The sequence below is a fragment of the Ornithorhynchus anatinus genome, chromosome 14 (genome assembly GCF_004115215.2).
Source record: "Ornithorhynchus anatinus isolate Pmale09 chromosome 14, mOrnAna1.pri.v4, whole genome shotgun sequence".
Taxonomy (NCBI): domain Eukaryota; kingdom Metazoa; phylum Chordata; class Mammalia; order Monotremata; family Ornithorhynchidae; genus Ornithorhynchus; species Ornithorhynchus anatinus.
The window spans coordinates 40,563,624-40,588,331 of record NC_041741.1 but is presented as its reverse complement, the minus strand read 5'-3'; the positions used below and the strand labels follow the sequence as shown (position 1 = coordinate 40,588,331).

General features: G+C 41.7%; 1 long non-coding RNA gene across 1 annotated transcript in view; it reads right to left on the bottom strand.

Moving 5' to 3' along the window:
- The window catches only part of LOC103170773, a 132,646-nt gene extending 108,349 nt beyond the window's left edge, over positions 1 to 24,297 (bottom strand). The window contains exons 1-2 of the long non-coding RNA XR_005660816.1: positions 24,214 to 24,297; positions 12,288 to 12,440 (exon numbers count right to left, since the gene is read on the bottom strand). This is a non-coding gene — a long non-coding RNA (uncharacterized LOC103170773). The remainder of the gene's footprint in view (positions 1 to 12,287; positions 12,441 to 24,213) is intronic.
- Between the last annotated feature and the right edge of the window lie 411 nt (positions 24,298 to 24,708).

The window sequence follows — 24,708 nt, the reverse complement described above, 5'->3', positions numbered from 1 at the left end:
TTCAAAAAAAAATCTTAGAAGCCAATTCTCTTTGCTGGGTTTTTTAATGGCTATAAAACCCACTGAAGCAAACAGAGAAGGGATTGTCACTGAAAGAGGTGGTGCATTCACGCTCACCCACATCACTTTAAATTTCCTGTTCTTCACACATCATCAGAGTGATGTCCACACAACTTAACTGGGTATGACACCTCATTGTGTAGATGTGTCAAGCAAAAGGAAATTCAAAGGGGCAGGATGCCGGTCCTGAAGACAACCACTCACCATAACACAGGATGGCTGCTTTTTAATTTAAAAGAAGTTTCAAAACCTGTTTCCTCTATCTTTCTACCCATTCCTTACTGAGGGTACTTTGGCATGGTAAAAGGATGGGAGGCTAGGCTGTGTGTTTCAACCATGGCAAGCTCGGCCTGGTGGAGAGAAAAGGAAGTGGGAAACACAAGACTTGGGTTCTAGACCCAGCTCCTCCATCACCAGCTGGGTGACCAGGGGCACTTATCTGTTCTGGGCCTCAGTTTCTTCACCTATAAAGTGGGGATAAAAGATCTGTTCTCCCTCTTAGCATGTACCAACCACTGAGGTCAGAGACAAGTTCATCAGAGAGAACACTGAAATTGTCTCTCTACCTGGGGTTTACAATCTAAGTGGTTACTAAATACCATTATCCACCTGATCTGGGGATCCCAGTCAACTAAGGCTGTCCAGTTACCATGGGCTTTAAAACACTCAATCAGGCTGCCCCTTCCTACCTTATCTCATTGATTTCCTACTACAACCTGGACTACACACTTCTGTCCTCTAGCTCCAGCTTGATTATTGTGTGCCAATCTCACTTATCTCACTGCTGATCCCTTTCCCACATCCTCCCTCTGGCCTGGAACTCCCTCACCCTCAATATATGCCAGACTATCAGGCTCCCTACCTTCAAAGCCTTTACAGGGTCATATCTCCTCCAAGAGGCCTTCCCAGATTAAGGCCTCTTTCCCCAACTCCCTCTTCTTCCTGCATCTCCTATGCAGTTGGATCTGAACCCTTTGGGCACTTGGTATTCATGCCACCCTCTGCCCCACAGCAGAGTATATATATATATATATATATATACACACACATTTATTTCTATTAATATCTGTCTCCCCCTTTAGACTGCAAGCTCACTGTGGGCAGGGAACATGTCTACCAACTCTGTTGTAAGCACAATAAATACAATTGTTCGATTCCCTGGAAGGGCGAATATGGATTTTCCCCTTTCAAACGGGCCCGTTTCCCATTTGAGTTTAAGGAGCATCCAACCAAAGCCACGTTGCTTTTATTGCTCCAGGCAACCCAGCTCTTCTCCACAGATCTTTATCAGAGCCAGTCTACCAACATCAAGCACAGGCTTTAGAGTCAGAGGAACCGGCTTCTAATCCCGAATCTGCCATCTGTCTGCTGTATGACCTTAGGCAGGTCACTTCACTTCTCTGTGCCTCAGTTACCTCTTCTGTAAAGTGGGGATTAAGACAGTGAGCCCCATGTGGGACAGGGATTGTGTCTACCTGATTACCTTGTATCTAGCCCAGTGATCAGAATGGGATTTGGCAGGTAGTAAGTGTAACAAATACCACAATTATTAAGTTACTTAACCTATCTGTGCCTCAGTTTCCTCATCTGTAAAATGGAGATTAAATCCTACTCTCCTCTCCTGCTTAGACTGGGAGCCCCATGTGGGGCATGGGCTGTGTCCAATCTGATATCCTTGTATCTACCCCGACACTTAGAACACGTACTTGGAAAAAAGTAAGCACTTAAGAAGTACCATTAAAAAAGAAGCTATGATCACCTCATCACTACTAATCTAGTTGTAACACATGCAACATTAATTGATTCAGTTATTTCATCTTTATCTATTTATACTACTTCATGCTATTTCCTTGTTCCTCTCCTTGCTTCCACTACTGGTGAACAGTTCTTTCCTTGTCTTTAAACACTTCACTCAAATGAGGGCAGACAACTTGTGTCTTGTTCCAGAGGTGCTCTCCCAAGTACTTAGTACTCTGTGGGTGCTCAGTAAATACCATTAATAGTTTGATAGGATAAACAAACTCCTGCTACACTGTGAGTTGAACCGGGGTGACGGAAATCAGGGAGGATTGAGAAAATGCTTTAAGCATGCAGTCAAGCATAGCCTCAGACAGTGTGGCATCACAGCTGGTTGCTCAGAGACACTGGGAGCAGACAGTCCAGGTGCATTACAATTGAAAAAGGAAAAATCATTTTTCAAGCCGAAATTTCAAGGATTGTGAAATGGAGAGGAAGAGACCCATCATCCCCGCATTCATCTTTTCAGCCACGACTGTGCCCTTGGGCAATTTTCACCATCAGTAACCTCATTATCAAAAGCAGGCCACCTAATAACCACTATTCCCCTAATCTGATTTCAAAATTCACATATGCCTCCTTGTTCCTGCCTCTGTTCCCTGTGAAATTTTCATTAGGCTAAGCTACTATTAGAGAAAGAGAAAACTGAGAATTTATCCTCTTGGTTCTGCATCATCATTATCAATAGTATTTATTGAGTGTTTACTATGAGAAGAGCACTGTACTAAGTGCTTGAATGTGTCTGTTGTTCAATCAGTAACGTGTACTGAGTGCCTTCTGTGTGGAGAGTACTATACTAAGCCCTTGGGAGAGTAGGGTAAAAATAAAAGGTCTGACTCCTGCCCTCCAGTAGTTTACAATCCAGTGAGGGGATGTAGGTTATATTAAACTCAGTGGATGCCTGCAGCTCTTCCACAGACCTAGCTCAGCACAACATGGAGTGAGGACCAAACTTGGTCAGAATGGAAAATGAGTCAGGCAAAAATGCTGAGAACTGGGAGATGTTGCAAAGGAAACGCAGACGTGGGGACTCTCTCAAAATTTCCCATCTGAAAGGGGAGACAGGACAAACAAAATATTCACAGAGCACCTGCACATCTAAAAACAGCAAAAACACTTGGAAAAGAGGAATACACAGCCAATTTTCAGTTTCCCACGTAACTGCAAACCTAAAGCTCCAAGTGGAGAAGGACTGAAAGGTCTAAATCAAATCAAATTAGCTTTCTAAGTCACGATCTTCCTTATTTAGAAGTGCACAAACCTGTCAGTAAGTCATACTTATCCATCACCCTACTAACCACTTGGGAGCATACAGTGAATAGACAGGATCCCTGCCCTCAAAGAGCTTGCTATATGGGGACACAGTAAAATAAATTAAGGATAAGAAGAAAGAATAGAGAATGAAAATATCTACATAAGTGGGTACATAAGTAATGATAATAATGGTATTTGTTAAATGCTTACTATTACTGTACAAAGCTCTGGGGTGGAAACAAGCAAATTGAGTGGGACAGAGTCCCTGTCCCATGTGGGGCTCACAGTCTCAATCCCCATTTTACAGATGGATATGCCTCTGCTTGACTCTCCTTCCCATAGTCGAATTCTGTTGCTGAATTGTACGTTCCAAGCTCTTAATACAATGCTCTGCACATAATAAGAGCTTATTAAATGCTATTGAATGAATGAATAGCTGAGACTGGTAGAGTACTGGAAACTCTTCAAGTGCGACCCTGAGAGGTATTGGGAGAGTACAATACAACAGTAAACAAAAACATTCCCTGCCCACCCTCAGTTCCATGGATACCTACAAAGTTTACCATCTTGATCTGAAGAGTTCAAAATAAGTTCTACATTTGTAGGTAATCCTCAATTTGGCATCCTCCATTAACTATCCCGAGTGGATTCCTCTGTTCAGCAAGGCACTGGAAGCCATGGTGAGCATCACTGTTTGGGACATGGATAAAAGCTAAATCGTCAGAATCAAACTCCAAAGCAGAGAGGGGAAAATTCTATTTTCATTTCCTAATGAGATAGTTTTTAGGCAATACAACTGCTTGGTGTAGCCAAATCTCCCCCTCTAGACTGCAATTTATTGGGGGCAGGGAATGCATCTGCTGACTGTTTCTCTCACGCACTTGGTAGAGTTCTTTGAACACAGAAAATGCTCAAGAAATACTATTGATTGATTGACTGAAGGTAGTGAAGTCTTATAGAATATTTTGATGACTTCAGAACCATTTAAGGACAATTCAAGCACACACCAAAAATTCCACTTTTGTCTGAATCAGCTGCCAGATTCATGAGGATGACTGTATATTTTTCACTTGATTTTGCTTGTGTATATTTGACCTTATCATTATTACCCTATTTATTTTGTTACTGAGGTGTACATCCCCTTGGTTCTATTTATCGTGATTAAGTTGTCTTGTTTTTGTCCATCTGTCTCCCCCGATTAGACTGTAAGCTCGTCAATGGTCAGGGTTTGTCTCTATCTGTTGCCGAATTGTACATTCTAAGAGCTTAGTACAGCGTTCTGCACATAGTAAGCGCTCAAATACTATTGAATGAATGAATATATCAATCAATGATATTTATTTAGCATTTACTGTGTGCAGAGCACTGCGCTAAATACTTGGGAGAGTACAACAACTGAGCTGGTAGACAGGTTTCCTGCCCACAAACTAGCTTACAGTTTAGAGGGACAGAAAGACAAATACAAATAAATCATTTATGGATATACACATAAGTGTTAGAGGGCTAAAGATGGGGTGAATATCAAGTGACCAAAGGATATGCTTCCAAGTGAACAGATGATGCAGGATGGAGGAGGAGTCGGGGAAAAGAAGGCTTAATCGGGGAAGGCCTCTTGGAAAAAAAAAATAGCCACAGGGTCATCCTCATGTTTGTTAACTCGTACGTGTGTTAATCCTGTCAACCCCTTGGATAGAGAGTTCCTTAAGGGAAGGGACCTTGCCCTCTCCATATTCTGGAGAAACCTCTGTAACACTTATAACAGTGCCATGCACACAGAGGGTGTTCAATAAATATTTGCCTCTGCTGATGAAGACATAACTCAACCAGATGGAATCGGTTTAAACTCATTCTCCGGCTTCGTGGCAGTCTCTGCTATTTAACATCATTCACGGCACATTATGTAACAGTATGTATCCCTGTCATTATCCTTGAAAGAAGGGCAAGCACTTTGGGTTAGCATGTATAGAAAACATCGAACAGCTTCTGGCTTAATGACTCACCTTCTTTCTTAGGAGCGATATTTCCTACTAACTTCTGTGAAATAGTCACTAAGTAAGGCTATGGCCCATTCAGCAGCCTTTTTTAAAAAAAGGAAAAAAATCACCAAGAGGGCAGATGTCATCAGTTTTTCATGCTTTTTCACTACTACGCTCTGCCATAATTCTAACCTCAGTAATACAAAGCCAATGGAAACTATGTGCAGCATATGTTTTGATTAAATTCTCCGTTGATTTCTTCTGATTTATAGGTCAGACCCCTGCCAATTTATCATTCTCCCCCCCACCAACTTCTGCCTTGAACCAAGCTTACAGCATTTTTTGTCAAAAAATTTAATTTTGATTTTCGGATTCAGAAGTAAGAAAAATAAAAGTATTCAGGATATTTTTCTAGAACTATTACCCATTTTCAAATGCATTTCCCTCCAAGTCCAAGAGAATCACATGATCTCATCCCCCTCAAACTCAGGTTTCTTATAGCAAACGTTTTCCTCGACGTGTCCAACCAGAAATCATAGTTTTACATCTATAAAGAAGCCCATGTTGCAATACAGAAAAGGTCAAGGGGAGGAAACAATAGTGAGATCATCCCCTCCGGAAAGTCTGCCTCTTCAAGAAAGGAACATCTCCTTTGAAAAGAAATTTACTGTAAGAGGTAGAATATACAATGAATTCCAATCCTATGTCTCAGAAAGCTCGAGGAGGACAGAAACCTTTGATTCTGTGAAGTTACTCAGCCAGGGGAACTGGGGACAGGACATCTGCAGCTACTAAGCAAATCTGAGGGCTAGGTGCCTGCCTCATCATGTCCTGCTCTGTTTTCCTACTGTCGGTTTGAGAAGCTAAAATAACCAGACGGAGCATGTGTGTCAGTTTGGGCTGCTTGGTGACACCTCATTGAAATTTCATGTGAGATTTTGGACAGAAGTTGCTCCTGTTTCAGAAAGGAGACTAATTCTAAAAATACAGCTTTAAGTGGATTTTAACAACAGAAGAAGGATGGGCTCTATCCTTAACTCCAATTAACAGGAGTCGGCAAAACCCCATTTTCCGGACAGAGAAGTGATCCGTGTGTACGCGCACGTGCACAAACACACACACGCACTACAGCTGTCCCAAACCTTCCCTGTCCATGCTGCATATAGGCCCTAGACTGTTACAAAACTCCAGGACAAATTAATTGCAAACACATCCCTTTGGGCCCCTCAGAGCCATCTGTGTCCTCAGCATGGCCTAGTGGCAAGAGCACAGGCTTGGGAGACAGAGGAAGTAGGTTCTAATCCTGACTGCCATGTGTCTGCTGTGTGACCTTGGGCAAGTCACTTCACTCCTCTGTGCCTCAGTTACCTCATCTGTAAATAGGGGTTAAGCCTGTGAGCCCTATGTGAGACAGAAATTGTGTTGACCTGATTACCTTGTTCCTACCCCAGTGATTAGAACAGGGTTTGGCATGGAGTAAGTGTTCAACAAATACCACAATTATTATTATAACCCCCCCCCCCCATATCTTAAAATTTGCACACTATCCTGGACGTTCCCCTCCAAATTTACAAATCTTAAAATTATGTATGATATATTATTTATATTAATGTCTGTCTCCCCCTCTAGACTGTGGGCAGGGAACATATCTGCCAACTACGTTGCAGTGTACTCTCCCAAATGCTTAGTACAGTGCTCTGCACATAATAAGCACTCCAATACCATGATGATGATAACTGGGGTTGTCCCTGGGGACTGCAGAGATGGGTCATGGCAGACACAGGAAACAGAAACACTTTTGAGAGCTGTGATAATGGTGGTGGTGGGAAGAAGGAGAAGGGTTAGGGTAGAATCACCACAAAGAGGAGACACAACTCTTACTTTGGATAAAATAAATATCAGCTACTCTATCATGGGATCCTCCTCGTCCTCAAGTTTCACTGCCAGCAGTCTCAGAGACAACTAGAAACAGCAACCAGGTTAAAGGCACCTCTGCATCACTGTGACAACTCCCCCCGCCCCCCTGCAAGTACTTTCCAAATGTTTATACTTTTTCAGGTGACGCGGCCCAAGGAAGACAAATTAGAGATTGTGACAATAGCCCAAATTAGCCCAGGGGGTGGCAAGCAACACGGGTGAGGCTCTTCCAGGGCTGAGGCTTAGGAAACACTGCAGTAATAAGAGGCAGAATCCAAAATAGCATCAGTATAGCGAAGGTCTTTACAAGGGTGCAAAATGCCGATGGTTACACAAGCATCTGCTCAATGTCACTGGCACACAAAGTTAAGATTTCTCCATCAGTGGCATCTCCTGCTAGAAAGGATGGTGCTGGAAGGAAGCAACATGGTCTAGTGGAAAAAGCCTGGGAGACAGAGATTCTGGTTCTAATCCTAGCTCTGCCACCCGGATGCTATGTGACCTTGTGCAATTCACTTAACTTCTCTGGTGCCTCAGTTTCCTCAACTTTAAAATGGGGATTCAATACCTGTTCTCCCTCCTATGTAGACTGTGAGCCCCATGTGGATCAGGGACTGTTTCCAACCTGATTAATTTGTATCTACCCCAGCACTTAGAACAGTGCTTGACACACTCACAGGAAGTGCTTAACAAATACCTTTATTATAACACACTTGAAAAATACAGATTGTGAAACCATGTAGCAGGAAAAGAACGCTTTTTTTGTTATGCTCATGTAACATTATAATTAACACTTATTGGATGAAAATGATAAGCTATATTCAAAAACTTTAATAAATCTCCTTTCCTTTCTCTCAGCAGTATTTCTGAAACAATTCTTCTTCCATCTGCCCCCTACCACAGAGATTCTTGTTCACACTATGTGTGCTTCCTGCCTGGATTCCTGCCATCTCTGACAGTCTGACTTTCCCTCTGTTGTCTCCTTGTCTCTTCAGTCTAACTGAGAATGCCATTTGTAAGTTTATTTTACTTCAACAGTTCTCCAATTGTAGCTCCTTAAAGCCTCCCTCACAGTTCTCTTTTCTTTGTGCTAGTATAAAGATGAGACTTCTGTCATCCTTCCCAGACCTGTATGAACAATTGTCTCTTCCTACTGAAACTATTTTGTCTGGTCCATTTTTTTTTAATTAATTTTTTTTTTTACTTTACCCATCTATCCATTGCTCTGTAGTCCCTACTCTTCATGCTTGGAGTTTCCTGCTAAACAAGGGGCCAGGCCTCCTCCTCCCCTCTTTCTTCAAAAACAGAAAGCAAGCCAAACAAAAAGAAACAGCAGAAACTGATCTAATAGAGCAAAACCCACTTCCTAACAAATGCAGCTTCTCCTAAACAGCCCTGGTGAAGGATGCCTCAGAGCACATGACAACTCCAGTAATAGCTTCTTTGGCTCAGCTGCCTTGTCACTGTGAATTTCCTTTTGCTTTCAAACCAAGCTCAGTTTAGACCATCCACTCTCCTCCAGTTTCCTAGAGAAACTATCAGAAACACAGACAACACAAACTAGCCCCACAGGGTTGGCACACTTTCCACCGGAAGTCATAGATCGAGTTAAGGTTTGGGCAAATCTCAGCTGAATGTTCCCCAAGCCTCAGTGAAACTGCTCCAACCTTCCCTTTGGCAGGAAGATAGATAATCCAGAGAAGGCCATTTGCGTTGCTGCCATTATGGTTTCACTAAATATGTTTCTGCAGAGCAGTGGTCAATGTCCTACGTGTTTTAATCAGGCGGGCCAGAAGCTTGATCATTAATCATCCCTCAAGGCCTTTCTGATGTTGATGGGGTGCAACAAGACATGTTCTGTAGGAAGGACTTTTTGTTTAAATGTTAAGAGGGTAAGTAAAACACACAGGTAAGTAAAGACCCCATCCCTAGCCTAAGAAAAGTCATAGGAAGGGAAGATGCCACCTATCTCTGCTTTTATCAAACAGCTTTTTTATGTTTTTTGGTATTTGTTAAGTTCTAGGCACTGTACTAAGCGCTTGGGTGGACATAAGCTAATCAGGTTGGACTCAGTCCATGTCCTACATGGAACTCACGTTCTTAATCCCCATTTCACAGATAACAGACACAGAGAAGCGAAGTGACTTGCCTAAGGTCACACAGCAGACAAGTGGTAGAGCCAGAATTAGAACCCAGGTTTTTCTGACTCCCAAACCCTTGCTCTATCCACAAATAATGATAATAATAGTGGTACTTGTTAAGCACTTGCTATGAGCCAAGCACTGTTTTAAACGCAGGGGTAGATACAAATTAGTCAGGTTGGACACTACCCTGTCCCACATAGGACTCACACTCTTAAACTCCATTTTTCAGATGAGGTAACTGAGGCCCAGAAAAGTGAAGCGACTTGCCCAAGGTCACATAGCAGACAAGTAGTGGAGCTGGGATTAGAACCCAGGTCTTTCTGACTTCCACGCCCATGCTCTATCCACTAGACCACACTGCTTCTGTAGGCCAGCTGACCAGAAAGTTCCTGTAGACCAGATCATGCTCCAGTCTATGGAATCGTATTCCCTTCCCCCTGGGTAAAGACAGAAGGTGAAATGCAAGTCTTTTAGCAGATTTACTCAAAATCACCACAGCATGGTTTAGATCAGCTAGTGATGGGAAATTCAAACAAACATATTAGCAATTTGTAGAACTTGAGAGAGGATGGAGGCATAAACATTCAGTTAAAATGATTGGCTTTTTCCTCTTTCAACAGCAATAACAACAACAAAAAAAAAATCAGCCAGCCAAGTAACTCAGGCATCAGTAGACTTGCACATATGAAACCCTGAAATGGTTTAAAGAACTCTATCTGCTTTTGCATTCAGGGAATTTTCAAAATTAATTCCTGTACCTTGTTAGGAATCTATTTCTTTTTGAAACATTTGAGAACTGTAGTTCCTGCAACTGAAAATTAATATAAGATGTTGGCTGCCCTGCCCCAGAACAACCAACCGTATGAAATCATTTTGTGGTTTGAAACTCCAATATTAGCCAGAGACCATTTTTTTTTTTACTCCTCCTTATGCCACTGCAAACACCAATTAGTTCAAGCAGAAAAGATTACAGCCAGGTGCAGTGTTTGAAGTCATTTTTGCTGGGGTGGGGAGAGGGAAAGAACAGGAAGAATAGGAGAGGAATCTCTTTTGTTAATTGTCTACAGAATATGAGTAGTAATTCAACAAGCTTCTTGGGATTCCTGGGACATGCCACCTTAACTGTTAAGTCGACCAGATATAACCTCTGTGGTATTTGTTGGGGTCAGAGTTGGGGTTATTGAGTTTGATAGTTGTCAAGTCACTGAACTGAAAGAAGGCATTGTGGGAGCCTATCAGATTCATTAGACCAAAGGCATAAGCCATATGACGACTTATCAAATATAGTAGGTTTTGGCACAATATTCCTTTGAGAAAGAAAGCTTTGGAGAGAGACAGACATAAAAGGTCTTTTTCAGTGGTATGCCTTGAAAAATGTGTGCAAATACCCCTACATTTAAATCTTATAAGGCACCTCTTTGTAAGAAACTTTATCCACAAAATGGTACTTTATTTTTTGTTACTGAAAACTGTGTTCAAAATCTGACATTAATACATACTTGGACATTTCTAAAGATAAAATGGAATTGGAATTATTTCTTTTTGATATAGTTAAGATATTGTGTGCTCTTATACTAGACTGATCATGAGAGGCTCTCAAAATGTCACCAAATCATTATCCAACAACTCTCAAAGAAGCACTGAGGTAGATAAGTGGTCACTACTCCCTTTGCTAGAGGGAGAAACCGAGGCAGAATAAATCAGCATGAGAGTCAAACACAACATTTGAGGCTTCCTGTCTTCTCACTCCAACAAAATTATTTTGGCTATTTGTCAAAATTAGAAATTCTGAACACTTGGGAGGTTCACAAAGAACTAGCTCAAGTGATTCACAGAATGTCTGGCCTGGATCCTGTCTTATGTCAGGTCATATCTGTTTTTCTTTGCCCCCTGGGCTCAGACAGTGGGGAAACTGCAAATACGTGAAGGTGGCAATAGGGATTCCCACCCAGTCACCCCACAAACTTGGACTAAAAACTTCGATTCCCATACCACCCAGGATATTACTGGCCTCAGCAGTGTCATTTACCATCATTTCCTCAGCTTCGGGTTGAGCATTGTGAGGCCTGCTATTCTTCACCTCAAGGATTTATCTCAATATCTTTTCCCTCTCACCACTGCTTAATCAAGTATGATGCTCAACCTGTATCAGGTGTTCGACATTGGAACAGCTAGTTTGTGGGGTCTCTTTGGCACCCACCACTGTGGGCATCATAGCCAAGTTCCTGATTTAAGCAAAATGGACACTAAAGGAGACAGACTGAAATTCACCTCTTCTTTTGCAGGAGCGGTAAGGGGTGGTGAAATACAAAACTGAAGACTTTAAACGATGCAAGGTTTTAGGTCTCAAAGCACCTCATGAATCCAATATATCAATTTTTTTCTCCCTAATATTCTTCATAAACTAATTATTGTAGTCAACATCAGGCTGCAGCTTGACTGGAGTAATGGATTAGGGTCTGAGGTTTGTCTTTCAGCAACTACTCAAAACAAGTGCACACATCAAATGTCAATTTAGCAAAGCTAAGCCTTGTCCTGATACCTTTTTCAGCATTTCTAAATCAAAATATTGAACAGATGTACTTCCAGGTTTAGCTCTGGTTAGATTTAGCAACCCACAGCTAAGAACAGAGAAAAGCACAAAAAGAACACATGTTCCTTCTCTCCGAGACAATGTTGGGACTCCTAGGAAAATATCCATAATACCCTCTTCCAGAATCTCTCAAAAACAACACCCACTAAAATATCAGGCCAAGATACACTGTCTTTTCTTGCCATTAATCTCACGATCAAAAAGGCTCATTTTTCTACCTCACTCTCAGGTCCTGCACACCACCTTCTTTAAACCCAAGGTGAATCCATCACAATGGTACTCCAGTGGCATCCTGCCCAGGGCTACAGAAATGGACTGCAGTGTCCCAAACACAAAATTATTGATTTCCCAGTTGTATAAACTAGGAGCAGCAGCTGGACTGGAAGCAAAACTCAAGTCATTAATAGTGTTAAAAATAGCAATGAGAATTTAGAAAAAGAATTCCATTCCAAGGAGCGCAGTCCACTTTAAAAACACTTTCATTTTTCCCATCTTCATCTCAGATTGAAAAATATCACCAGGAGGAAAGAAATAACCAGCACCTACCTGTGCAAAGCCCATCTCTGAAGATCTGCTCAACTCATAGATATTCATGTAGAGTCTTTGGGGGAAGTGAAGGAAAACATTTTTCTCCCATTCCATGTTAACCTTCTTCTTTTGGACATGCACCCAAAGTCTTCAAGCATAGCCTTAGCCTACCTAGGAAAACAAACATAAATGTCATGCCGAGAACTCCTCTGGGGCTAGAAAGGGCATTGCAAAATTTCAGGTGGGGAAACTTGCAGAGGGAGCAGGGGCCGTGGATTGATAATGATAATAATTATATTTGTTAAGCCCTGTGTGCCAGGCACTGTACTAAGCACTAGGGTGGATACAAGCAAATCAGGTTGGACACAGATGTGGTCTCACAATCTTAATCCCCATTTTACACATGAGGAAACAGGCACCAAGAAGTGGAGTGACTTGCCCAAGGTCACACAGCCAACAAGTGGTGGAGCCAGAATTAGAACCCATGACTTTCCGACTCTCATAACCCAGGCTCTAACTACTGCCCCAAGCTGGGGCATGCTGGCTGAGCCAGAGTGAGCATGTTGGCTCGGGTGTAATGGGGTGTTACATTGCTAAAATATATCAAGAATCAACCCAGAATTCTGCCTCTGACAGCAATGAAGTGCTTGGAGGAATAGTATCTGACTTCCTAGACATCCATTCGAAGAATTAGGGATGAACCATCTAAAATCTCTAACATTTTCCTCGACTTTTCCCGTTTTCCCTCTGATGACTCTGATAGACTCTTGTACTGGAATTTATACCCATTTCCCCTTGAATGTGCACACATTTTGGCCTGTGCAACTTGCTGCAATAACGAAATATGCGTTATGTGAAAAAGTGCTTAATAGTAGTGGTATTTGTAACGTGTTTACTATGTCCCAGACACTGTGCTCAACAATGGAGTAGATACGATATCAATCGACAGTATTTATTTAGTGCTTACCATGTGCCAATCACTGTACTGAATACTGATCCCTACCCAAAGGGAGCTCACAGACTAGAGGGGAAGACAGACCTTAAAATAAATTACAGATGGATATGCTCATTAGTGCTGTGGGAGTGGAGTGAAAATCAAAGTGCTTAGGGGATACAAATTTAACCCTATAAGTGATGCAGAAGAGAGGACAAATAGCAGATGTGCGGATTTAGGAAAATCCTCTTGAAGGAGATGCAATTGGAGTAGGGCTATGAAAATAAGAAGAGTAGTGGTCTGTCAGATGAGAAAAGGGGTTGGCAGTGAGATGGACAAAATCAGGATACAGGAGCAGGTTGACTTTAAAGGAGTTAAGTGTGTGGGTTCAGTTGGATTAGAAAATTAGCAAGGTAAGGTAGGAGGGGGTTAGCTGATGGAATACCTTAAAGCTGATGGTAAGGAGTGTGTGTTTGAAGCAGAGATGGAAAGGTTTCTGAAGAGAAGGGAGATATGGAATGATAATTTTTTTTTAAGAAAAAAATGGTCCAGACACTAGAGTGATGTAAGACCTGGAGAAGGGAGAGACAAGAGGCAAGGAAGTTAGCAAGGAAGCTGATGCAGTAGTCAAAGTAGGATATAAGAGGTTGGATCATTTTCAACCTTACCACTTTCAAAGCATTACCTCATCCTGTTGTGGGATTTGGTAAATAATTTCCCTATTTCTCCTGCTCTCACCCATCATGATTTGTGAACTTCAACCATGCCCCGATTTAGGCTTCGATCAATTAGACAATGTTACTTATTGATCATCTGACTGTAGAGTACTGTATTAATCTGTTAAAAGACTTCATCTGAAGTGATCCTGTTCTCAAGAAGCTTACAGTCTGATGTGTGACAGATGGGGAGTAAATTACCAAAAGGAAGAATCAAGTGATTCAGAGGTGAATTTGCAAAGTGCTTAGATAGTAGAGTACATAAATCGATATGGACAAAAGTGCTAATGTGGCTATAGGTGTATAAATGTAGAGTAGGTCACTGGAAGGATGTGGCCTAGGGAGCAGAAAATTAATCAGGGAAAGCCCCTTGGAGAAGGTGGTATTTCACAAGGGCTTTGAAGGCAGGCAGAGCTGAGGCCTGATGGATGACTAATAACTCTGTGACAATAAGCTTGGCATGGTCCTTGTCAACCTGAATTGGATTATGAACCTCATACCTGAGAGTTGACAAACTAAAGTCGTAGACATTTTAGATCTCGAGCTTGAACAGTAAAAACAATGATAGTAGGTAAAATTCATGTGCATCAGGGAGCTAATAAGGACACAGACGGACTTTTAAACTGTAATAGCTTCCCTGGGAATGGGAGACTTCATTCCAGAGGAGCTTGAAGGAGCTTGTGGTCATTACAGAAAATGGCATTTGTCAAATATGACACTCCTTTCGGCTTTGATCAGAGTCAACTCCATGTAGTGTATGATTGGATTAAATGGATTAGAAGGGAAGAATAGGCTGGAAGGGAATTTTATTTTTGTTCTGCATCTAATAGCTGAGAGGTGGCTCTATTTGCTGTGAGCTGTTTATCTTCAGGGAATGTGTCTATTGTTATAATGTACTCTCCCAAGTGCATAGTACAGTGCTCTGCACACAGTAAGCACTTAGCTAATACAATCGTTTAGACAGACTGTGAGCTTTTATAGTTTGAAGCAGGTAATGCCACCCTATGGTCACCACTCAGGATTAGAATTCCAGAGCTCATGGGGACAACTGCATGTGGGAATCCAGAGACTGGGGCAGAGAGCACCTGAAATGTCTTCTCTATCCTGATCACCATGGAGTCTGGAAACCTCCAACACCCATCCTCTACTCTTTCATTCATGCCAGGCCCTCTTACTGCCACCATGTAATTGCCACAGTGCCACCCAATCCATTGTGGCTTCCCTCTTTTTAAACAAATTAGAAGAACTTCATCTATCACAGTTTAATTCCTTCACGAAGGAGATCATTTTTCTTCAGGACACTGAGGACGTTTGTGAGCTGCTAAAAACTGAAATCACTTGTGAGGAATTTGGTTTTATCTTTTGGATTCACTTTTGAAACAGTGTCTGTGAAATGTAGAGACCAGGCCTGGTCAATCAGAAGCTTCAGAGAGAAAATACACTCCCAGTTGGATAATAATAATAATGATGGTATTTGTTAAGTGCTTACTATGTGCCAAGCACTATTCTTGGTTTCTGATATAGATATAAGGTAATCAGGTTCTAGATATAAGGTAATCAGGTTCTAGATATAAGGTAATCAGGTTCTAGATATAAGGTAATCAGGTTGTCCCACGTGGGGCTCACAGTCTTAATCCCCATTTTATTGATGAGGTAAAGGAGGCACAGAGAAGTTAAGTGACTTGCCCAAAGTCACACAGCTAAGTGGTGGAGCCAGGATTAGGTCAATAATAATGGTAATTCCCAGCACCAAGATATTTGTATCACCCCAATCAGCATAATACCCTGCATACATCACATTATTAAAAGAAAGCAGAAATTGGTACAATTGGGAAATTCCTCATTGTACACTTCCTTGGTTCACTTGAGTGTGTACGTACATTAAATTCAGTCTTCCCCTTTAGACCGTAAGCTCGCTGTGGGCAGGGAATGAATCTGTTGACTGTTACATTGTACCCTACCAAATGCTTTGTACAGCACTCTGCATACACTAAGCCCTGAATAAATATGACTGACGGACTATGACATTTTTAAGTCTTTCAGTTGGCAAAGAGTCCAGCAGTAGCCTCCTGCTTCTCTCTGGGGTCTGTATTTATCAACACATTGTTCATCCCCTGGAAATGTTTCCCTGCCATCTTTACACATGTACAGTGCAGAAGAGTTCAAAGGAAGCATTTGGGAATCTTGTGGTTGTTCTTCCTCCTCACACATCTAGCCTAGCAAGTAATGAGTTAATGTTCTTCCCGTAGTGCTTAACTTACTACCAGGGCCTGGGAAAATCCACGTTGTATATTTGAGCATCCAGGGGTATTCCTAAAGGCTTAGATGCTGGGGTGGGGGGCGAAGGGGGGGGTGTCACGCCACATTCAGGTGCTAGAATAATCTCTTTTAAGATGCATTTTGTGTACGTGAGTACATTCTCTAAACACCACTTCTTTTGAAGTTCAGAGCCAAAGCGGAGAAAGCATGATTTGGAGGGTGTAACTTTTGAATGTATACAACAGCAGCTTCAAGCTCTGGTTATAACTGACACCAAACAAAAATGCAGAAAATTCCTTTGTTCTACAACGTAAAGGGATATGTGTACATGCACGCACACATGTGTGTTGTGTGCTCAGGGTAACTGAAAGGTCTGGAAACCGGACCCGACATTTTAGGCCTAATGGGAAGCTAGAAATCTTATCAGTTACATTCAGTTGTATGTTGCAACTGAATAGCACAGTGTATAATGTATAGTGAGGTATGTTTGCATACCAGTGATTTATCACTGGACTGTCTAGGTGAAGTGATCTGGCCACCATAAAATAGCTCTTCGTTAAAAAAGAAAATCATTTAATTATTTCAATACTCTTTTGAACCCACTTTTATAAGGAAAACAGAGATCTGAATTTGGCAGTTCTGCCTGGGAAAACTTCTTTGTTGCCCCTTACATTTTTTCTCCCAATTCCAAGTCATCGCTTACAATGTCCTCCATCAGTAATAGTCTCTTCACTCTGCTTCACTTCACCACATAGCTGCCCTCCACGCCCACCTCCAAAACACACCCACCTCCAAAACCCGCCACCTACATGAGGCCTTCCAGAACTAGACCCATTATCCTGCTAATACCATCCACTACAACTTCCTCAGCAATCTTGAATGGTGGATATGTGTGGTGTTATCTATACATGCATGCATACACACACACAACAAACCCTTGGTGGTTTCGCAAAGAGATGGTACTAGAGAAGTATTACAATTTCCACTATCTCCCCAGACCCTTGCCCTGTAGTATACCAATCAGGGCAGAACTATCCAGAGGGAATCCAGGCATTTGCACACAGTCTGTGTGGTAAGCTGTACTTTTTGTAAATTTCCAGGGCAGGCAGCAGGAAGTAGCAACACCTTAGGACAGTCTCTAACCCAGCCATTGATGGTGATGATGATGATAATGGTGATGGAGTTTCCCATTGAAAATGGCAGATGAGGCGCAGTGCTGAAGCTTCTCTGAAGTTGATTTATGGCTGGTTGTTTGAACAGTACCACTCACACTCTCTCACCCCCGCCAGCCATGTTCCTCCTGGGGAACAGAGTGCCATGAGCAAGGAGGCGTACAGAGATGTTTCTCCTAGTAAAGACATGGGGTCCACCCCAATCCCCCCAGCTTCCTCTGGGGAATTTCTAGCAAAAGCATTGCATCCTAGGTATTTTTCTGGCCAGGTGGTGGAGGGAATTTGACCCTGACAACACATCCCAAGTGGAAAATAAAATGGGGGGTTATTTTACAAGATGACACATAAGTACATGGATTAACAGTCTTTCCATTTCATATTAGAATAAAAGTTGGATAAACAAGAACCCGGCTAAAGAAAAATAAACAGGACGCGATGGAAAAGGGCTGCTCATCCTCTATGTCCAAAGCCAAGAGTCAGTGCATTATCAAGCAGTTAATATGGGGAATATTTCTCTTTGCTCCTTTTTTGCAATCAGAATGCTTTGACCAAATTAATAACGAGGCAATGAGCTGTGGATAATAGTACTTTTCCTCCCAGGACACTCATCCAACAACATTCTGTTCATAATGGAATCCAACAGCCGAGTGTTACATTCTTTGGGAGTAGCCTGGGTGTCTGCTTCCGTAGGACTGGACTTCAGAGGGCAGAGTGGGATGGTTCCCAAGGGGGTGTGGAATCCATTCTTGTTGGTGATCAGCCAGAGGATTCTTCTCATTTTGCTTGTGAAGTTTTCCCAGCTATCTATTACAGTGGTGGAAGTACATATCACCAACATGGAAGATAGCCTACAAATCCCCATTTTAAATCATTTCTGTAGTTTCTTATGCCTCATCCAATGTAGGGAAAAAAAAGACTACTATTCTCTTATGGCTCATCTTCACTTCAAAAGCTCTTCCTCTACTGGTCTGAAAAATCTCTCACAGCCTACTTCATTTCAATAATCCACACTTCAGTTCTTCTTGACCTTCAACTACGTCATTCACAACACCCACTGGTTTCTACAATCTGCCAGAACCTAAACAATGATTAAGAATTAATGGAAAGCAGCATCTCAACCTGTCAGGGAGAGTGACAGTGGGGGAGCTGAAACAAGGTGGCCTGATGGGAATTATCAGCAATGGCAGTGGAGGCTTGGAATGAAAGAATTTGTTAAGATCCCAGACTTTGTTTCTCAGTGGATGGAGGGTCCTTGATCTCCTCTGTATATACTGTAAATTTCCTTGAAATGTCAGTTATGTCAAAACCTGCTTCTGAGGCTCTGGTTATAATAAATACACATCCTTCTGCAACCACATCTTCCTGTCATATAGTTACTCCCTATCCATTATCAGTTTTCACTGGACTATCTCAGAGCAACGACAGCTTATTAACTAAGGAACTTGTATTTCAAAATTCTCCTAAATATGGACCGATAAAATATTCTCTTGAGTGACTCAGTATGCAAACAACATGCCACGGACTGGAAAGTCAGACATGGGTATGGGGACTGATATGGGCGCACTCTTTAGGCATTGATCTTATTTTAGATGAGACCCTACAGCGCTCTGCACATAGTAAAGTTCCCAATAAATACAGCGGCTGATTAAAATGATTAACCTTGAGGTTTGAGAAGAATAGATTGTTTAAGGGGTCGGGGAGGTGAAGTTGTGTTTTTAGTCACACACAAGTTGTATGTAGATACTCTCTATACTGTAAACTCCTTGTGGACAAGAAACATGTCTACTAACTCTGTTGTACTTTTCCAAGCACTTAGTACAGTGTTCTGCACACAGACTAGTGAATAGAGCAAGGGCCTGGGAGTCAAAATGACCTGGGTCCTAATCCTGGCTCTGCCACTTGTTGGCTGTGTGATCTTGGCTGAATCTCTTCACTACTCAAAGCCTCAGTTACTTTATCTGTAAAATGGGGATTAAGACAGTGAGCTCTATATGGGACAGGGACTGTGTCCAACCTGATTATCTTATATCTAACCCAGTGCTGAGAACAAAGCTTGGCACGTAGTAAGAGCTTACCACATACCATCCCTATTAGTAGTAGTAAACATTCGAGCAGCGTGAGAAAGTGTGGCTTAGTGGAATGAGCACGGGCTTGCGAGTCAAAGGTCATGGGTTCTAATCCATGTGTGACTTTGGGCAAGTCATTTAACTTCTCTGTGCCTCAGTTACCTCATCTATAAAATGGGGATTAAGACTGAGCCCCACATGAGACAACCTGATTACCTTTTATCTAGCCCAGCACTTAGAACAGTGTTTGGCACATAATAATGGCATTTACTATTATTATTATTAAGTACCTTTGACTGATAGATAAATCTAGTCTCCAAATACTGTAATAGGCTTTTATTTAATCACCAGCATTCTAGGGTGTTGAATGAGGTACAGAAGAATTAGAAGCAACCCCTGCCTTGGAAGAGCTTGTAGTCTAATAAGGAAGAGTGGAGACATGAATTTCAAAGTGCAATTCTGATTGGAAGTTTTGGATTTCTCATTTGGGGTTTGCAAAGTTGAAGTTCACTTTGGTGGGTATTTGATACATGTGCACACAACACATGATGATCCTTGGCAACTGGGTTATGTTTCTGAATTCCCTGAAGGCTTTCTGAGACTTGGTTAGAGGAAGCAAGGAAATAGGTGAGTTCTTGGCTTAAAAAGGAAAAAGTAGAGAGACCGTTCCGCAGCTAATGTTTGAATTCTCGGGGCAAAAATCATCATATTCCTCTTCCCCGAGGAATAGACTAAGAAGCTTAGCTTTGGCTACCCTTTCTTTAGATGGAAGAAATTCTATTTTACATTCAGCACTAGAACACCGAGAAAAATTTTAGGACCACATAATTTCACCAAGCCTACCCTATTGTTCCAAGCCAGGAAATCCTGGGAACAAATTAAAAAACCAGGATGTAATTAGGTCACAAAACAATGTTTTAACAGATCAATGTTCTCATTTTATTTAATGTGTGTTGTAAGGCTATTATTTGAGATTTATGGGACACCCGCAATGCACTTGACCTTATGCAAAAAAGACGACGACACCACTGTTTCCAACCGGCCTATGATTTAAGAAGGACAGGCCCCAAAATGAAAGACATAAAAGCATCGGTGAGAGATAATTGGTGCCTGGTTTTATTTTCATTCCTTTCATCTTTCTGACCCTGGCTTGTGGTCCTGAGAGATCTCTGAAAAGCTTCACAGAAGAAGCGAGTTTGGTGGCGGAAAATGAAAGGAAAGCTGTTACCACAGAGAACCCATGTCAGGAGCCGAGTTTGGCATGGAAGACTGCACACCAATAGGAGCAGAGATGGGGAACAAAAGCGTCGGTCATGAATGGCACCTGGGTAGAATGAAGGGTCCAGATGGGGAGCAGGAGGAAATGAGAGATGCAGCATCAGAAGGAATAAAGTGGGTGGAGGATTGAGTCCAAGCAGGAAGTTAGAATTTGATGTCCAAGGCAAAGGCCAGCCAATGAAGGGTTTATCATCTAACAGCCAAGATATTAGAAAGTCTCTTCTCCAGAAAGGAGTTAAAATGTGCATGTCACAGCAGCTACATTATAAAACGCAGTATGAAGCTTTGATTAAATACACCTTCAACAGAAATGACCAAAATCACTAGGCAGACTCAGACATGTGAAAAATGGCTCATGTCCCCATTTCCAATATCCTTGGTAGTTGATTCTTAACAGGCCGGAAGGAAACATCTAACTTTAAAGCAACACTCTCTCTTCCCCATAAAATACCACAAACATCAGAAGGACACTTTTACCCCATAAATATAATTTTATAAAACAACTTAGGGGCAAAGCTTTGTAATTAGTTTTTATGAGGCTTTATGTGGAGAGATTAAAATCCGGGTGGTGAAACCCAGATTATGTCAGTAAAGTGTTCTCTGGAGTCATTTTCTGACTGAAGAGTAAATTAGGGGCAAGTTTTACATTAATTTACGTCTTTCTTTTTGCCACTTCAGTTCTATCACCTACATTCCAAGTCTCTGACAAAGCCATCCCTTGATTTTACTGCAGATACCAATTATTAATCATAATGTACTGTGGGAAAATGGGAATGATGAGATAGCCATAATGACAATGCTCTTAATGTTGTTGGCTACTTTAATTTAGGTTGCATTGTAATAGCTAACCCCATCTCACCCCATATTGTCATTATTTGGTGCTTTTTTTGCTGCTAGTGAAAGGCTATTTGATACACATGTTAAATAATGTACAATGAGCTATTATTCTCCCATGCATTTAGCATGGATCTAGTTGAGCACCACACCTTCTATAATTTCAATTCAGTGACATCAGCCTCCTCTTCAATAGGATCAAGTGGCCTGGGGGTTATACTGCCTCATCCCACTCAACACCTCCATTTCAGGACAAGATTCATCTGGTTGAAGCTTTCTTAAAATGTCCACTCCAGAAGTGTGGCCTAGTGGGAAGAGCATGGGCTTGAGAGTCAGGAGGTCCCAGGTTATAATCCCTGCTCAGCCAATTGCCTGCTGTGTGATCTTGGCAAGTCACTTACATTCTCTGAGGCTGTTTATTCATCTGTAAAAATCAGGGATTAGATACCTCTTCTCCTGGAGGCCATAAAGTCCTTGTGGTCAGGGATCATGTTTACCAACCCTGTTGTATTGTACTTTCTCAGGAATTTAGTACAGTGATCTGGACTCCTGCCTCTGCTGCCCAGATAATTTTCATTAAAAAAAGAGAAGTTTAGTCCATCTCTCTCCACTCCTCAAAAATCTCTAATAGTTGCCCATCCACCTACGCATGAAACAAACTCCTTACCATCAGCTTTAAAGCGCTTGTTCACCCCATTCCTTCATAAATTACCTCACTGATTTTCTACTATAACCTAACCCGCACACTTCGCTCCTCTAATGCCAACCTCCTCACTGTACTTTGATCTTGTCTACCTTGCCTCTATTCCCTCACCCACATCCTCCTCCTTTTGACTTGAACTGCCTTCTCCTTTCATATGCAACAAACCACCACTCTCCCTCCCTTCAAAGCCTTACTAAAATCATATCTCCAAGAGGCCTCCCTCAACTCCCTCTCCCTTCTGTGTCACTCTTGTACTTGGATTTGTACACTTTAAGCATCTATTCACCCAACCCTCAGGTCCACATCACCTAGGTACATAACCATAACTAATTTTAATGTCTATCTCACCCTATAACAGTAAACTCCTTGTGGACAGGGAACAGTTCTACCAACTCTGTTGTAATGTACTATCCCAAGCACTTAAAACAGTCCTCAATAAATACCACTGATTGATACCTATTCTCTCTCCCCGCTAGACTGAGTCCAATGTGGTACCAGGACCATCTCCAATCTGTTTTTGCTGTTCTGTATCCTATACTCAGTTCAGTGGTTAGCACATGGTAAATGTTTAAGAAACACCAGTTATTATTAGTAGTAGCAGTATTATTAAAGTAGGAATCTTTGGCCATAAACCAAGCCGGTTTGCAACAAGTAAAGCTACTTGTGCTGGAGCTGAGAGAATCGGTGAATGGTTTACAGAAAAAAAAAAAAATTCACCCCAAACATACAGGAAGACCCCCAAGAGAAGTTTTTTGAAGATGATGACCCCAATTTAATTTCTCATGTGGGCTTTCTTTTTGCATCTTATTATTGCTGATTATGCTTTTGCTTATAAAAGCCATATTAAACCCCATTGCCCAGGGGCAATCTCCTGCTTGAATATTGAAAGTCAATGCTTAGAGTTAAATGTAATCCCATTTAAAAACTGCAGGCACCCTTTCAGTAATCTAAACAACACATGGTGATTTCTTACTCTAGCCACCATTCAGTGTTTGTATGAATAATCCATATGATGGTAATGTGAGGGACAAACTGCAGGAAACGTGATGGGGATGAGTTTACAATGTAGACTCCTAGAGAAGCTCTTTCCTGGTCTCTGACAAAACGTGAGGATTTCTAATCAGGTCCTATAAGACCCTAAAATGGAAGTCTTTCTTCTCCCAATCCCCATCCCCTCTAAAATCCCTGCTTGTTTCATGCCTACTCAAAATGAGGAGTTTTTACCTATTCTTGAAGACTAATGTTTTATTAAGTGAACTATTGCTCAGTTCATTTAGGGAGGATGATTCCAGTATCTAGGGGATTTAATCTTAATTGCCAAATAGCGGAAGTACTACAACTCCTCTTCATTGACATTTGTGGAGGGTGAGAACGGTTCTATGCCTAACACCTGGCTATTTCAGGCTCCCACCTTCTCTTTTACCTTGAAGCATCAGAGTAACGGAGGTCAAAATATAATTGGAGCCTGAATTTCTGAGTTGGACTAATGATTATAGGTATACAACAACTGCTTATGAAGTCTTTATGCAAATTTCATATGGTTGCTAAAAATAAATTCTGAAAGCTTTTTAAGTGGTCACAAAAATTCATAGGGTTTTTACTGCATTTTTAGAATCCTTTTCAAACCATTCACTTCAACTGCCATATTTTAATTTCAGAGGCCTTTCTTACAAGTGCTGGCCACAGAGTTTCCCATAGTTCAGTAGTGTATTTTTACCACAAGACTCTTGGGTGCTTGAGAATTTCCATACCACAGAGTTAGTTATAATCTAGGTGGCCTTTTATTAAAACTGATCAATCAGGGTTAATCATGGAGGAACCAACAAAACATTTATGGTTGTTTCAGTCACTCAGATCAATCACGAAAGTCATATCAGGGAACTTTAGATGAGACAGTGCAAGTGAACAAAAAGGAACCCAAATTATTATACTTCACAAGCTATTGTGGGCCAGAGCATATATGCAGAAACCAAAATACTTACAGTTCAAGCACACATAAGAAGCACAGCCACAAATCATTGTAGGAGAGAGAGAGAGAAAATCCTGCTTGCCTCCCTTTCCCCTTTTTAAAAGCCTTGCCTGATCACTGATTGGCTGAGCACTTCTCAGCTCGTTCCAATTCCATAAGACTAATTGGGCCATTACCCTCAAGGGCTTCCAGCTGTGGAAATGAACTCAGTGTTTTCAACCAATGGCTTTTTGGGCTGGCCTGGCAGCCTCATTTATCCCAATCTATAACATAACTTGTGAGCTTCTCATTAGGGCTGAAAAGCCCCAAATTTGGGTCTTTTTTTTACCTTTTGCAGCCTGTCTGTCATTCCCAAATTCCACTCTAAAAGCACTGTACCTTTTTTTGCTCACACACTCAAAATGAAAAGTTGGTGTCTAGGTCTCCCAGCCTCTTACTGGCCAATCTTAATTCCACCTAAAAGCTTCCAACTTCCTAGGGGATCCTGGGGAGATATTCAGAATCCTGG